This window comes from Lytechinus pictus, unplaced genomic scaffold, assembly GCF_037042905.1.
Source record: "Lytechinus pictus isolate F3 Inbred unplaced genomic scaffold, Lp3.0 scaffold_102, whole genome shotgun sequence".
Lineage (NCBI taxonomy): Eukaryota > Metazoa > Echinodermata > Echinoidea > Temnopleuroida > Toxopneustidae > Lytechinus > Lytechinus pictus.
In genome coordinates this window covers 53318-70806 of record NW_026974222.1, presented here as the reverse complement: position 1 = coordinate 70806, position 17489 = coordinate 53318, and the positions used below count along the sequence as shown (strand labels likewise).

Below are 17489 nucleotides of genomic sequence, written 5' to 3'. Positions count from 1 at the left end.
CAATTAAGTTCATTACGTATATCAAAGATGTCAAAGACAACATTTCATTGAAGAAATTACTATACATCAGAAAAAAACATAATGCAATATACAAAATATTTATATTTCCAAAAAGTATTAAATATATATTTCCAAAAAGTATTAAGTATATATATAGAGAGAGAGAGAAAGAGAGAGAGGGGGAGCACCAAAGGCCCAAGACTTATCAAGGCAGCTCCTAGATCCATATGGTTAAGGAATTAAAATAAAAAAAACATAGAAATGATCATGAGAGCAAACTTAAACATTAATATTATTATTACTGTAAACACACAAAATGTATTATCCTGAAAGTTTTTAGAGCAAACTTATTCACTAAGGATATTGAAAAAAAAAACAATTAATGGTGACACTTTAAATATTGCAACTGTATAGTTCATTATGATTCCATTATAATTTAACAAACGATATTGCATAGTGGTCATATTTGGAACATAAATTGACTTGAATTATACTTGAAATATACAATGTAAAGAATATAAGCAAATAAACAAAAATAAAATAGTATTTCGTCAAAAAAGAGAAAACTGAAATTCGTGGCACAAGGTCACCGTTTCTGAAAATTCTTAAAGTGTTAAAAACAAAATATAATATGCAGTGTGCAAGGATCGTACTAATATCCAGTACGCAGCACTATTAATGACAAAAGAACATAAGAACAAAATCATGCACAAATAAAAAAAAAATTTCAATGAAAATATTTTCACATATTATTGTAAGAAACAAATGTTTAGATGGGTTTCTCTATTCAGCATGAAAAAATAAACAAAGAAAATAATGAAGATAACCATATAATGGATAATTATACTCAGCACACAATACAATTTCATATTACAATAATTATAATTTATTTGGGTTAAACAACAAATGAGAATGCTGGTTGAAACACACATACAAAGGAAAATCAAACAGGCAAATTGGCGTTATAACAACGGTGATTCAATGACATAGATAAGACGGAGACATTAAATAAACAGAAGTCGAGATGTATCAATGTTCGGATTAGGCATGAACTTGGCACACATAATCAAAATAAAATTCCAAACATTTCCAGGGTGTTGTCAAAAAGAACTCAAATTATCATAGAAACGGTTAGTAGGAAACGTATTTTAATCAGCAACCAGTAAATAGGATGACTATACATCAATGATATCAAATTATTATCATTGAATCAAGGATTTAAAATGTCAAATCTCCTTTCAAACTTTTTTTGAAACAGCTTTTCCATGGTAACAGCATAATGCAACATTTAATTGCAAACATTTTGAAGATTCTGGGCAGTTTATGTAGTCATGAACAAGATGCTTATCTAACTAAACGATTCACGCAAAGGCGAATATACTGACCTGCAAAAATACCCGTTTGCAATGACTCTTGAATGGGATACATACATGGACAATGTAATCACTTTTTGTTATCATAAACAATATGCATAACTAACTAAAAATTCATACGAGCTCGAAGTTGAATTGAAATTAGTAATATACAGACCTAAAAGAAATATATTAGTGACTATTTGCAATGCCCCATGAACTGAATATATATTTCAACAATTAAATGGTGCGAGCACGAAGAGCGAGAAGAAAATTTTTGGGAATTCTGATCGAAATCAGGATAGGTTATTTACTGTTTGCAATCATAAAGATGATGGGTATCTATTTTGATTTTCTTTTTTTCTATATTCAGACTCCAAAGTTAGACAGTTCCAGCCCTTTTTTAATAAGAACTTTGTATTACAGCGCCAAGCGTGAGTTGATTTTTTTATACTTAGATTCGATACTAAGACAAGACATTAAAAGTAATTTAACCATGAACAAAATGTGTACGTATCTTAATAATTGATGCGATTGGGAAGCGCGAGCTTTATATTTTTATTTCAGAGATGCGCTAGCTGATTTTGCATTCTCAGATTTAATCCTAAAACAGGACATTCAAAGCAATGTAACCATGAACAGAATGGAAACGAATCTGAATACTTAATGCTAGTGCGAAGCGCGAGCTAAACTTTTTTATTTTCAGAAATGAAAACTGGACATTCTGAGCTCGTTTTGCAATCATGAACATGACGGGTGTATAATTCAATAGTCGATGCATGAGCGATGCGCGAGCTTAAATAATAATTGTTTCAATGGACAAAGGGAAAAAATGCTGAAAGAAGGGGGGAAATGCATCAACCCAAACTTCCAAGCCCCCTTCCCCCTCATGGGTATCAAATGGAGCGTCCCTTAAAAGTTTGCTTGTTTCCAAGAGTTGATGTTTTATTTTTTCACTACTACGTGTCACAACCAGTGCGACAATTCATTTTTGTTTTAGTTGATATTCATATTTCTCCCTGCGGTTCATATAAACTTCATCATCAATTAAAAACATTTTGGGTACATGTTTCGAGAAACAGTTACACACATTGTATCCCTTAAGGCACGCCTCGCACTGTGAATATATATTGAGCTTTTATTTTGTAAAAAAATCTTCTGTAAGTAGGCTGGTGCCGTGTCATGCATTATTTGAAAAGCCCACTTGCAAAAGGGGTTAGGTCCACTTTTCATCAAATTTGATTTTTATTTTTTAATGAATAGCTCTATAAGATGATACCAAGGAAAAGTTTAAATTCCTATTAAAAAGTGAAACAAAATGGCAAAGAAAAATCACTTTTTTAAAAAGGGGTCAGGTCCATTTCAGTTTAGTTGCAAGAGGGGTTAGGTCCGCACAGTTTTTTTTAGAAAAGAATATCTTAAAAAATATGAAGACAGGTAGATTTCTGTTATACCAAATTTTATGTTCTCGTGGCAGGGTATAATGAAAATTCAGTTTCCCATAAGAATATTACAATATGGAAGAATTAACAAATGCCTTTCTTGGAGTGGACCTAACCCTTTTTGCGACTAAACGCATCTGAAGAACTCATTTGTCAAATTCTATTGTTTTCTGTCTTTAATCCTCTAAATTTTTAGTCACTCTGATGATACCAGAGGCAATTTGAAATTGAAATGAAAACATTGAATGAAAGTGGCAAAGAAAAATCACTTTCTTAATCAAAAGAGATTGGATTCATTTCAGTTTACTTGCAAAAGGGGTTAGGTCCACAATGATAATTAAACAAGAAAAACATTTAGAAAAAAATGAAGACAGGTAGATTTCTTTTAAGCCCAATTATATGTTCACATGATAGGGAAGTACAACATGGCAATTTAATTTCTAATAAGAATATTTCAATAAGTGAGAATAAAAAACATGGTTTTTCTCGGAATGGTCCAAAGTGGACCTAACCCCTATTGCAACTAAACTCTTCATTTTATACATCATCACTGCACGTACAACCTGGAAACGTGTCTGAATAGGCATTAATGAGAATCAGAAGAAAAAAAACAATACTCACAATGCTGGAATTTTACAAATATGAGATGGAAGATCAATCTGGTCACATGTGTCTGTGCTATCTTATAAAAATGAAGCCCGGAAAATGTGCGACTAACATTTATCTTCATGAAATAGATTTTAAATATTACTAGGGAACCAACAAAAAGCTACAAAGTCGGGAATAAAGACGAAAAATCAACCCCTTGTTTGTTCCATTGTGGGCCCCCAGCGTGCTGGAAGGCAGGCCAGTGGTTCGCTTGGACGGATTCGTGATTTGTTGTCAAATAAAAACAAGGATCCGAATCGAATGGAATGAATGAATTAATGTCTAGTTTTTACAATCTTTTTGCAGGGAACATCATGAATTACTCTATATCCATACTCGAGTAATTTGAAATCGATATCTTATAAAAGTTATTGTATAAACTGCTTGGACAAAAACAAACAATAACCAAAACTCCAGCTGTTGAATGTGAAAATCAATTTGACCAAAAAGCTACAAGCTATTGCGCTTCTATAAAAAAAAATGAACAACATAAAGGAACCTTGCTACACATATCCTAACAACAGGAGAGACTCGATCTCCCACTGTCTGAAATCTCCGTCTGAATGGGCGAATACCATTCCCTTTTTCACGAATGAAGAAAAGGGTAATGTATCTGACAACATAAGTAAGCAAAAATATAAGAAGATCAACTATAGGCGCCTCGACTTGTGCTCAAAGGCATTCCAGCTTCTAGTTGGTATCCTATTCTCCGTGCACATTCTAACATATTCTTTATATGCAAGAATTTGTGAGCCCTTGGCGGCGTGATTAGATGCTTGGAGGAGTTCAAGTTCTCTCGTTGACCATGGCCTTCGGTAATTTGCAGGAAGGTTTCGAATTTCCATGACAGTTACATCTTGCTGCACCCCAACTTCATCATAATCCTCTGATGGATTGATGTTTTCTTCTGGGGCTTCGGGTACACCTGCGGCAGATGTCTGCCGTACCGAAGATCTAGGATTCACTAAAGGTTGTGGTTTAGGAACCTTGTATGGGATCCTTTCATGGAGTCTGTAAACCTTCATGCGGTTAATACCAGCTATCAGGCTGTTGGACAGGATTTCTAGGCTCTGTAGCCTCTTTTGTGGAAGAGCAAGGTCTAGTTCTAAGTACGATAACTTATTATAATCTACGTATATAGACTGTTGTATGAGCGCTGCACCACTGACAAAGACGCAAATATCCGTCATCTGTCTCCGATCCAAGTCCAGATGTGCCAGTCTTGAAACCACCGGGACCATCCAAGGCATCCCTGTATCTTTAAACACTGCCAGATTCCTCGCAAAAGTAAGCTTTCTTGTTTCAAGATTTACCAGTACATCTGCAGACAAAGATGCTGCTTTTGCACTTGTGGACTCTTTACCTCCTGGAAAGATAATCTGCCAAGCAGCTTTCCTGTTCCATTGCGCCCTCTGGTGATTCGATTCATCTCTGAATTGCAAGGCTGGAAAATGAGTGAGTTTTAACTCAACCACACCTGCCTTAATCACTCTGAGAGCATCGATGCTTGATATCGATAGCATTTCAAGTGCTCTACCAAACGCGAATGGAAAAGGAAAACGGGAACGAATAATAAGCTCATGAGCTAATTGTTCGAGGGAGATGCTTCCTGAACATTGCATTGGTGGGACAGGGTGATCACGTGTGAAGCTTTCTATTGAAAAAACATCACTATTGTATAGATCACCAAACAGAATCATGAGCAAACTCCTACCAATAACGACGTCCCCAGCATGAAGGCTGTCGGAGAATGCGAATAGTCTATTTACTCTCTCTTGTTGAATACGGGAGTGCGTCCAGTGATTGAGTGGAGGTGGCCTATCAGGTAATGACGAACTATTTGCTGGAGAAATACCCAGAATACCCCTGATGTTGGTCACACTCCTCTGGTCATAGATTGCACCGGGCCCTAAATTAATTGAAATAATATTATCATTCGGAACCATCGGCCTGCCCCAGAATAGCTTTTCGGCGCAAAGCTCCATTTGGTATGCCTTCCATGATGCCATGTAACCGCCGCGATGTTGACTTTGTTCATGCAATGTTGACAGTGTATCGTTCACATAGCTAGCAAGGCGTTTCATGATTTTTGTGAAAGAATGGTTATCATCTTCACTGTTACAATCATGGAATGGAACAAACAAGGGTTTATTTTCACAGATCGACATTAGAACTTCCTCATCAAAGAGGTCTAACGCCTCAATTGACTGTGGTACTTGGTGTGGAAATAGTCTCGTTACAATTTCCAGACGACATGGGATATCCCTTAAAAGCTTAATTTCATTCTCCCTCATGCTCTGCATGTAATTCACAGCATTCCTCTGCATTGCCCTGGTTGTACTGGGATGCAGTAACTTGCAACAGGCAATAAGCCCTGAAACTGGGTGAGGGCGCACATGATCAGTCCTGCAGTGGGGCGTGTCAGCATACATCTGCAAAAAAGTAATCTGTGTAGGATATTTTGATACGTTCCGTAACTCACCCGATATATCTATTCGTCTATTGTCTATATTTGTTTGGAAATTAACGGCCTCGTAAAAGGAAAGAGCACTGAATAATGTGCCCCGGTCATTAATGAGCTCTTGAATACCTTGCCTCGACCACAAAAGGTGGGTATTGTAGTCCGAAGCTGAAATGGTAACAGCATGGTGGACACTAGTTTCACCGATGGATGTTGTATCAAAATAGTCAGAGAGCCTCAAAGGAACGTTGCTCTTTTGACCAAACTGTGTGGCAATTATTTTCATCATTTTACTAGGGTCAATACAAGACATTTGAAGAGCCCTATCGAAACAGGAAAGAATGAACGGTTGATCTTGGTGTAGCACATTATAATTGGAAATGTCATGCATACTGTTTTTCTGGATAGTAGGCCGATTATTGTCATCTTTTGGTAAGGAAGTTATGATATTAACAAAGTGGGTCTTCACTCGTTGAAAGAATGATAAGGTAGTTGTCAAAGCTTGCGCCTTGCTTGAGAAATCAGAGGCATTGGAACCTGGATTTGGCAATACGCAAACGGATATCCTCCATTCCCGAGGATAACACAAATGCAAGGCATGAACATTCATTAAGCGTTTCAACCCATTAGCACTGTAATATTGCAGATTGACATGTTTTTTTAATAAGTGATAAGCGGGTTGCATGCTTCCCTTACAAGGATTGAAACGAATATAGTTAATTGGTGAAGACAAGGCTGATAAATTATTCAATTCGACTACTACACCATCAATATCATACTTATACTCCAGGAGTGTTGCTTGCTCAAGTTTGGTGGCATTTGTTGGTCGAATATTGAGTCGAACAAGATCATCCTGAAGAAACGATTCGATACTTGAATGTGAGGCGATCTCTTGTGCCAGTTGTCTTGTATTGTCTCTAGCCGTTTCAATAAGAGCTTCTCGGTCCAACTCTTCCATCTCTTCTCGGTCCAACTCTTCCATCTCTATCTGGATATGAAGCACAAATAACCCAAACATAAATGGGTTTCCTACTAGGGAACTAGGCAAATGCGACATTGTCAATGGGAGCCATACAAGATCCGCAAATACTGACCTTTATCGTCGAGTTACAAGGTAATATTATATGCTTCTCCTTTAAGGAAAAACATTAGCGAATTATTGAAATGAATTCCTGTGATAGAAATACTTGGCAATATAAAAGATGCTCTTACCCCATCCATGTCGTAGTCCATTTTTCAAGAAAGAAAACTACACAATTTTTTCCAATAATGTGAAAACTGGTATAAAATTATTCACTAGATCATGCAAAAAAATGTATATCATGTTCGAAGACCTCTTCATCTTATTTCAATAATAGTCTCTACTGTTATAATTGTTTCATTTCATTCAGATGAACCTGATATCAAAGAAAATATTTTGGTCTTTATAAAACGAGGCCAAATAAATAAATCAGACTAAATAAGGTTTCTCACCCCTCTCGTACTCATTTAAAAAGAAAGCTGTCTGTTGTGATGTTACGTGTTTAATTGACAGATCGCACTGCAGACTGACATTGGTGATGACATAGGAGCAAAACAATTCTGTAAATTGAAACAGACAAAAATAGGACCGATATAAACAAAATACATTTATTTCAAATCACATTCTTTTCAAAATTCAATAAAAAAAGATACCAATTAAAAATGTATTTCAATCAATCATTAATGAAATTATACATACAAATTAGGTAAAAACATAGGATTGGGAGCCCCTAGAAGTTTTCATTTAAAAAACTTGTGGGTGGGACACCACCATTGTACAATTAAATACAAATTAATGTAATACATACATAAACAGTGAACAACAAATGACATTGAAATACAAATAACATTGAAATAAACAAACAAACCAGCAAACTAGGAGTAATAATTATAAATCATAGTGACCTATAGTGTGCTATTGGCAAGAGTTTTTATACTGAGCGAAATATTCAACTTTCAAGAGTTTTTTAAAAACTTATTTAGGGTTTTACTTTGTTTAATGCCATTATTTAAATCATTCCACAGCTTGGTTCCTATACAACGCAGAGATTTTTGGGTAATTTTAGTTTTTGGAAGATATTGGTGAAGATCTGCTGAATGACGCGTAAAGAATGAATGGAAAGAGGCATTTGTGTTGAAGATATTATTAAAAATATTTGGCAAGAGATTTGAATGGTAATTGTACATAAATATATAAGTATACATAAGAGCTAAGTCACAAATTTTCAATATTTTACAATAAAAAATAGCTTGTTTGTGTGACTATTGAAATGTGCATTACAAACTGTTCTGATTAACCTTTTTTGAATAAGAAATAATCTATGTAAGTGTGTTTTGAATCCATTCCCCATAGCATACAGCAATAAGTGAGAAGGGGTAAAACCAACGTAGTATAAAGTGGAATTAATACATGTCTGGGTAAAATAAACTTCAGTTTGCGGGGGACACCAGTACTTTTTGATAAACGAGTGCATAATTCATCATATGAGGTTTCCAGGATAGAAAGTCATTGATCTTGATACCTAAAAAAATTATATTTGATACCAGGGAAATAATCTTGCCATCCATAATAACTGGAGGAATGTCAGTACTTTTTTTTAGTTTGTGTTTTAAATAGTACAAATTCATTTTTTTCAAAGTTCAGCGACAGTTTATTGCATTTAAGCCAAAAAACAACTTTACGAAGTTCAATATTGATGGTGTTAATGAGAGGAATATTTTTTTTTGTGAAAGAGTAAGACTGGCAAAGAATGAAAGTATGAAATTAAGAATTTAAGAACAATTTACAAGGTCATTGATATACAAAAGGAAAAGCAAGGGGCCGAGGACGGACCCTTGCGGAACGCCGTATGATACATGACTGAAAGTTAACTTGACACCGTTGACCACAACATACTGCATGCGATTCGATAAATAATTATCAAACCAATCAAGAGCGAGACCTCTTTTCCCATAATGTTTCATTTTTTAAGAAGTATGAAATGGTGAACGGTGTCAAATGCTTTCGAGAGATCCAAAAATATACCAGTGGTGAGATTACCCTTATATATTCCTTGCATTATATGATCATAAATGTGAAATATTGGCTTTTACGTTGAATATATTTTACGATAACCACATTTTTGTAAGATTAGTATATTTTTATGATTGAAAAAGCTGTACAAACGTTCAAAAAAAATTCTAGTATCTTTGAGAAGACGGGTAAAACAGAAATTAGTCTATAGTTAACAATGTCTTTACGATCACCCTTTTTGAAAATTGGAACAATTTCAGCTACTTTAAATGCATTAGGAACTTCACCATATTCAAGAGACATATTTTATATATTTTTTCCCCCCAATATGTTATTAATTTCTTTGTTTTCTTCATGTTACCTCTTTAGGTGTTAAATTTTTTATTATAATATTCTGTTTTTGCAAACCGAATTACTTTTACCAAACAGTTTTTATAGCTTTTGCGTAACCTTTACATGACCTTTGATGCCATGGACAGTTGACCCTTGACATGAAGTTAATGTGATGTAAATATTGTTAATTTCTTATAATTGATAATGAAGATATGATTGATAATGTGAATCTAAAAAATGGCATCTAAATGACGTCATGGTGACCTTTTAACCTTGAACTGGTTTCATACAGATGACATGATAAGTCCCCATAACTGATGATATTTTGAAGATAATTAATGATGCAGATTTTGAGATTTTATGGCAACAAGAAAATAAAAATAAATCATAAATAAAAATGAAAATGAAAATACGTAAGAAAATAATAGTTGATCTGTCAATTGACAGATCACCTAATAACCGGACTCAATACTAATGACTTGACTTCAGTAGCCATTCGAAAACAGTAAAGTTTCTTTTTTTCCAACTGTGCAGAATGTTTTAGTTTTTTTAATTTTGGTATCTCTATTCACTCAAGTGTCCATTCGGTTTTCAGTGCAAATTCTTTATATCTGTACCAAAATGATTCCTAGCCATGACGTTAACCATTTCTTCCTTCAGCAAGAAATGGATCCACACTGTGCTGCAATCGACACAGTATTAATTCTTTCAATGCACGAGCGCGCTAATAATAATGCGCCTAGGAATAGAGTGTTCCTGGATAGATGGCGTTATACAAATGCATATTACTATTATCATTATTATTGGTATGAAAATATCACAGGTTTGGCAGACAATAGATCAGAGAATGATTCACCAAATTATATCATTTTTTTCCTTATTTAAGGCCAGCAACTTTTTAAAAATAATTATTTTTTCAACAATGTTTCTAAGGAAAGGATCAAGGACAACAAAAAATACTGTTATCTTAATACTGCGTTAATTTTATTTCTATATTGAGTTCTTTTTGTTTCTAATGACTTTAATTCAATGGGGTTTTTCAGTCATTTTATTAGCCATTAGTTCAACTGTTATATAAAGAAGGGCAAAGAGGACAGAGAATCTCTGTCTAATACCCTGTTTGAAATGAAACGAGTTTAACCCAATTATATATAACAGTGCTTTGCATATGTGTATGGAAAACTTTTACATAACGTCGAAAAGACAGACCAAAATTAATTATATCTAAAAAAAACAAAAATAAAAAACAAAATACCGCAGTCACATTTCCCCTACATCAGTATTTTTTATCATTCAAACCATCTACAGTACATGAAGCTAGTACAAAAATGTTAAATCGTCTGTTTTCGACCCGCCGTAGGGGGAATGAGAATGCGCCATCCAAAGGTTTGGATGACGTCGACTTACAGAATGGCTCATTTTCGAGTTTACAAGGTGGTGCATTACATCTCTTTGTCACCAGTCGACCATTTGCAAATCCAATTTAAATTTCATGAATGATATGACCCCCTCCCCCTCAAAACAAAAATGAGGTTCGCCAAAATAGCTGCAATTATTTTATAATTGCAATTCCATTCAGATAAACATGACTCCGATTATTTAGGTGTTGGTGGACGCACTGTTAGCACAGAAGTGTAAATGAAAGATATTCTCTTTGCATTGGACATTTTACCTGTTATTAGAATATCTTTTAGGTGAAACATTTGATAAAATTCTATCGAAATTCCATCGGAGCAAGGTTTCATTGTTTTTTTTATTATCGAAAGCAGGGACAGTTTGCACTCTTTTTAGATAAAAAAGCCTTCACAGCCGATTTTTCCCTTTCTATCTAATTGCGTATGTTTTGTATCAAGTGGTACATTTCAGTTATTTTTATTTCTTCTCATTCATACAACTTTGTGTGTGGTACATTAAACAATATGTTGTGTAATTAGATGATTGCCTTATTAGAAAAAAATATATATCTCTGTTTTGTTTATTAATAACTAAAAAAATATGTCGTGTTCTTTTCTCCTTAATTAATTTTCCAAGGGCTTCCATTTCCCACCTTTCGTCTGTCTTGGAATTTTTTTCTCTTCTCTTTCTTTTGTTTACAGGAGCCCTACTAGATTCGCAAATACGGACTTTTATTGTCTAGTCCCAAGGTGAGTTTGATGACATTACAAGCTTATCCTTCGAGTTTAATTGTTAGCAAAATATTTAAATAAATTCCTATGAAAGAAATACTTGGCAATATAAAGGATGCTCTTACATCATCCATGTCGTAGTCCATTTTCAAAGAAGGAAAAATAACGTTTTTTCACATAATGTAAACAGCTGTAAAAAAATGATAAATTTTGATTCAATAGATCGTGCAACAACAGTTTATATCGACGACTCCTTCATCATATCACAATAATATCTTTACTGTTATTATAATTGTTTTCTTCCATTCAGATAAACTAGATATAAAAGAAAAAACGTTGGTCTTAACTCTTAATGAAACGAAGTCAAATAAACAGATTACATAAGGTTTCTTACCCTTCTCGTACTCATTTAAAAAGAAAGCTGTCTGATTGTGACGTCACGTGTTATTGCTTAACAGATCGCACTGCAGACTGCCATTTGTGATGATGACACAGGAACGAAATATTTCTGAAAATTGAAAGAAATAGAAGAAAATGGACCAATGTAAACGAAGCTCGTAAGCACATACAGAATGTGACATACTTTTCAAAGCGAGCAACTTGGGAAATGATATATTTTTTTATTTTATTTAAAAGGGACTTTTTATTTATATAAACATTGAGAAGAGGATTTTTCCATGTCAGCTAATCTTCCTTGTTGTATGCTTCTATTGAAATCTACCACACAGGCCCAAAGATCCGCAAGTACAAGTCGTTTTTGTGTTCCATTTTTATATTCGGCAAATAGACGGAACATCAAGTTCACCCTTTCACTTAAATTATTAACTATGCTCTTCCAAGCAAACAATTACTTGCACCAAGCGGGAGCCGTCCATATTTCACAAAAATAAGCATTTTCCCGTTATGTGTGGACAAATACAACGCCCCTCCCAAAAAACAGGGAAATGTGGAAAGAAAGAATTAAAATGTCTCACCATGTATAACGCATACAAAAAATAAATCATCTGATGCTCTTGGACCTTACAGGATTCTCGGATACAGCAAACTCCGATTCCTCAAATAAATAAATACAAAATCACAGCCAAAATGAGAAACAGCATCTTAAGGCAGTCCAGTGTTGTCTACATGCCTCGAACGCAATGGAAGAAATGAGCTCTTCATAAGTGGAGCTAGCGCCGGAGTGAGCAAGAACGTGGACTTATACGGTAACGGAAAAGAAAGTATTATGACCTGATTATGGTATGATCATTGACAGGAGCTGCTCTTAATGGATCCACGATTTGATCCATGTATCAAGGAGCATCAATTGCTAGGTAACAAAGTAATTACAATAGTTTTTGGTTTTCAAATATTTAGTTGACCATTCATAGTCCGTCCTATTTTGTGATTTCAAAGCAGGGAGGGGGTGGCCAAAAGTGAACCCTCCCTGCTTTGAAATCACTCCCGTAAGATCTCGGTCGAACATTGCGCAATTGCGCCGAAAATTCGAGCGCATGTAATTCGTGTCGTAATCTCTCACAAAAGAGTGTTATAATGCCAAAATATTTGAGATTAATTTCTGATTAACTACGCTAATTGATGCATATAATCATAATTTGGCCGAAAATCTATAGATATTGCTCTTAAACATTTCAATATTGGTCTAGACACTCTCTAGGATTCTTATTATATGTAACTAAAAACAGGAAATAGCTCGCCTTCTATATACTTAAATGTTATTTTCGTTATTTTATTATTAGGTTTGTATTTTATTTGAAGGAAATCTTCTGGAACACAATTGGGGGCACAAATTATTCAAAAATAAAACTGTTATGAAAATATATATTACTGTAAAAGGCCTATGGTAGCGCCAGTGTCTCTATACCCAACAATTAACCCTAAATCTCTACAGGGACTTTAAATTTTTTCGAATTTCCCCATTAGTATGTGTACAAAGTCTATAAGACTTTCAGACTTTGGAATAGTTTCCCCTTTCTTATGTACAAACCTTATTTAATTTTGTTCTCGAATTAAAATTTTCCACACGTTTTACACCATTTGATAGCAAAAAAAAAAATACTTTGAAATTTTTTCGAATTTCCCATTGGTATAACACGTGTATGTACAAAGTCTATGGAGAATGGGTGGCGGGATCCGCCACTAGCGCAAAGTGCCCCTATACCTAACCCTAACCCTAACCCTAACCCTAACCCTAACCCTAACCCTAACCCTAACCCTAACCCTAACCCTAACCCTAACCCTAACCCTAACCCTAACCCTAACCCTAACCCTAACCCTAACCCTAACCCTAACCCTAACCCTAACCCTAACCCTAACCCTAACCCTAACCCTAACCCTAACCCTTCGGGGGCAAATTTGGAAAAATCATTTTGGTCATAATTTGGACCAGTCGCGGATAGGGCGAAAGACTAAATCTCAACGGATCTTCTTTATCTTCTGAATATTGATGCGTTTGGATATTAGAAGACCCCACGGAGCGAAGACGGCTGATTTGGGGGGGGGTTTCGGGGGCAAATTTGGAAAAATCATTTTGGTCATAATTTGGACCAGTCGCGAATAGGGCAAAAGACTAAATCTCAACGGATCTTCTTTATCTTCTGAATATTGATGCGTTTGGATGTTAGAAGACCCCACGGAGCGAAGACGGCTGATTTGGGGGGGGGTTTCGGGGGCAAATTTGGAAAAATCATTTTGGTCATAATTTGGACCAGTCGCGGATAGGGCGAAAGACTAAATCTCAACGGATCTTCTTTATCTTCTGAATATTGATGCGTTTGGATGTTAGAAGACCCCACGGAGCGAAGACGGCTGATTTGGGGGGGGTTTCGGGGGCAAATTTTGAAAAATCATTTTGGTCATAATTTGGACCAGTCGCGGATAGGGCGAAAGACTAAATCTCAACGGATCTTCTTTATCTTCTGAATATTGATGCGTTTGGATGTTAGAAGACCCCACGGAGCGAAGACGGCTGATTTGGGGGGGGGGGGTTTCGGGGGCAAATTTGGAAAAATCATTTTGGTCATAATTTGGACCAGTTGCGGATAGGGCGAAAGACTAAATCTCAACGGATCTTCTTTATCTTCTGAATATTGATGCGTTTGGATGTTAGAAGACCCCACGGAGCGAAGACGGCTGATTTGGGGGGGGTTTCGGGGGCAAATTTGGAAAAATCATTTTGGTCATAATTTGGACCAGTCGCGGATAGGGCGAAAGACTAAATCTCAACGGATCTTCTTTATCTTCTGAATATTGATGCGTTTGGATATTAGAAGACCCCACGGAGTGAAGACGGCTGATTTGGGGGGGGTTTCGGGGGCAAATTTGGAAAAATCATTTTGGTCATAATTTGGACCAGTCGCGAATAGGGCGAAAGACTAAATCTCAACGGATCTTCTTTATCTTCTGAATATTGATGCGTTTGGATGTTAGAAGACCCCACGGAGCGAAGACGGCTGATTTGGGGGGGGTTTCGGGGGCAAATTTGGAAAAATCATTTTGGTCATAATTTGGACCAGTCGCGGATAGGGCGAAAGACTAAATCTCAACGGATCTTCTTTATCTTCTGAATATTGATGCGTTTGGATGTTAGAAGACCCCACGGAGCGAAGACGGCTGAATTGGGGGGGGTTTCGGGGGCAAATTTGGAAAAATCATTTGGGTCATAATTTGGACCAGTCGCGGATAGGGCGAAAGACTAAATCTCAACGGATCTTCTTTATCTTCTGAATATTGATGCGTTTGGATGTTAAAAGACCCCACGGAGCGAAGACGGCTGATTTGGGGGGGGTTTCGGGGGCAAATTTGGAAAAATCATTTTGGTCATAATTTGGACCAGTCGTGGATAGGGCGAAAGACTAAATCTCAACGGATCTTCTTTATCTTCTGAATATTGATGCGTTTGGATGTTAGAAGACCCCACGGAGCGAAGACGGCTGATTTGGGGGGGGTTTCGGGGGCAAATTTGGAAAAATCCTTTTGGTCATAATTTGGACCAGTCGCGGATAGGGCGAAAGACTAAATCTCAACGGATCTTCTTTATCTTCTGAATATTGATGCGTTTGGATGTTAGAAGACCCCACGGAGCGAAGACGGCTGATTTGGGGGGGGTTTCGGGGGCAAATTTGGAAAAATCATTTTGGTCATAATTTGGACCAGTCGCGGATAGGGCGAAAGACTAAATCTCAACGGATCTTCTTTATCTTCTGAATATTGATGCGTTTGGATGTTAGAAGACCCCACGGAGCGAAGACGGCTGATTTGGGGGGGGGTTTCGGGGGCAAATTTGGAAAAATCATTTTGGTCATAATTTGGACCAGTTGCGGATAGGGCGAAAGACTAAATCTCAACGGATCTTCTTTATCTTCTGAATATTGATGCGTTTGGATGTTAGAAGACCCCACGGAGCAAAGACGGCTGATTTGGGGGGGGTTTCGGGGGCAAATTTGGAAAAATCATTTTGGTCATAATTTGGACCAGTCGCGGATAGGGCGAATGACTTAATCTCAACGGATCTTCTTTATCTTCTGAATATTGATGCGTTTGGATGTTAGAAGACCCCACGGAGCGAAGACGGCTGATTTGGGGGGGTTTCGGGGGCAAATTTGGAAAAATCATTTTGGTCATAATTTGGACCAGTCGCGGATAGGGCGAAAGACTAAATCTCAACGGATCTTCTTTATCTTCTGAATATTGATGCGTTTGGATGTTAGAAGACCCCACGGAGCGAAGACGGCTGATTTTGGGGGGGGTTTCTGGGGCAAATTTGGAAAAATCATTTTGGTCATAATTTGGACCAGTCGCGGATAGGGCGAAAGACTAAATCTCAACGGATCTTCTTTATCTTCTGAATATTGATGCGTTTGGATGTTAGAAGACCCCACGGAGCGAAGACGGCTGATTTGGGGGGGGTTTCGGGGGCAAATTTGGAAAAATCATTTTGGTCATAATTTGGACCAGTCGCGGATAGGGCGAAAGACTAAATCTCAACGGATCTTCTTTATCTTCTGAATATTGATGCGTTTGGATGTTAGAAGACCCCACGGAGCGAAGACGGCTGATTTGGGGGGGGGTTTCGGGGGCAAATTTGGAAAAATCATTTTGGTCATAATTTGGACCAGTCGCGGATAGGGCGAAATACTAAATCTCAACGGATCTTCTTTATCTTCTGAATATTGATGCGTTTGGATGTTAGAAGACCCCACGGAGCGAAGACGGCTGATTGGGGGGGGGTTTCGGGGGCAAATTTGGAAAAATCATTTTGGTCATAATTTGGACCAGTCGCGGATAGGGCGAAAGACTAAATCTCAACGGATCTTCTTTATCTTCTGAATATTGATGCGTTTGGATGTTAGAAGACCCCACGGAGCGAAGACGGCTGATTTGGGGGGGGTTTCGGGGGCAAATTTGGAAAAATCATTTTGGTCATAATTTGGACCAGTCGCGGATAGGGCGAGAGACTAAATCTCAACGGATCTTCTTTATCTTCTGAATATTGATGCGTTTGGATGTTAGAAGACCCCACGGAGCGAAGATGGCTGATTTGGGGGGGGTTTCGGGGGCAAATTTGGAAAAATCATTTTGGTCATAATTTGGACCAGTCGCGGATAGGGCGAAAGACTAAATCTCAACGGATCTTCTTTATCTTCTGAATATTGATGCGTTTGGATGTTAGAAGACCCCACGGAGCGAAGACGGCTGATTTGGGGGGGGGGTTTCGGGGGCAAATTTGGAAAAATCATTTTGGTCATAATTTGGACCAGTCGCGGATAGGGCGAAAGACTAAATCTCAACGGATCTTCTTTATCTTCTGAATATTGATGCGTTTGGATGTTAGAAGACCCCACGGAGCGAAGACGGCTGATTTGGGGGGGGTTTCGGGGGCAAATTTGGAAAAATCATTTTGGTCATAATTTGGACCAGTCGCGGATAGGGCGAAAGACTAAATCTCAACGGATCTTCTTTATCTTCTGAATATTGATGCGTTTGGATGTTAGAAGACCCCACGGAGCAAAGACAGCTGATTTGGGGGGGGTTTCGGGGGCAAATTTGGAAAAATCATTTTGGTCATAATTTGGACCAGTCGCGGATAGGGCG

At 37.0% G+C, this 17489-nt stretch overlaps 1 long non-coding RNA gene across 1 annotated transcript; it reads right to left on the bottom strand.

Moving 5' to 3' along the window:
* Nucleotides 1-6506: 6506 nt before the first annotated feature.
* Nucleotides 6507-12423, bottom strand: LOC135158738 (uncharacterized). The gene is made up of 4 exons (XR_010297505.1): nucleotides 12371-12423; nucleotides 11791-11904; nucleotides 7377-7484; nucleotides 6507-6891 (listed from the first exon to the last, which is right to left on the bottom strand). It is a non-coding gene; the product is annotated as an uncharacterized LOC135158738 (long non-coding RNA).
* Nucleotides 12424-17489: the final 5066 nt, after the last annotated feature.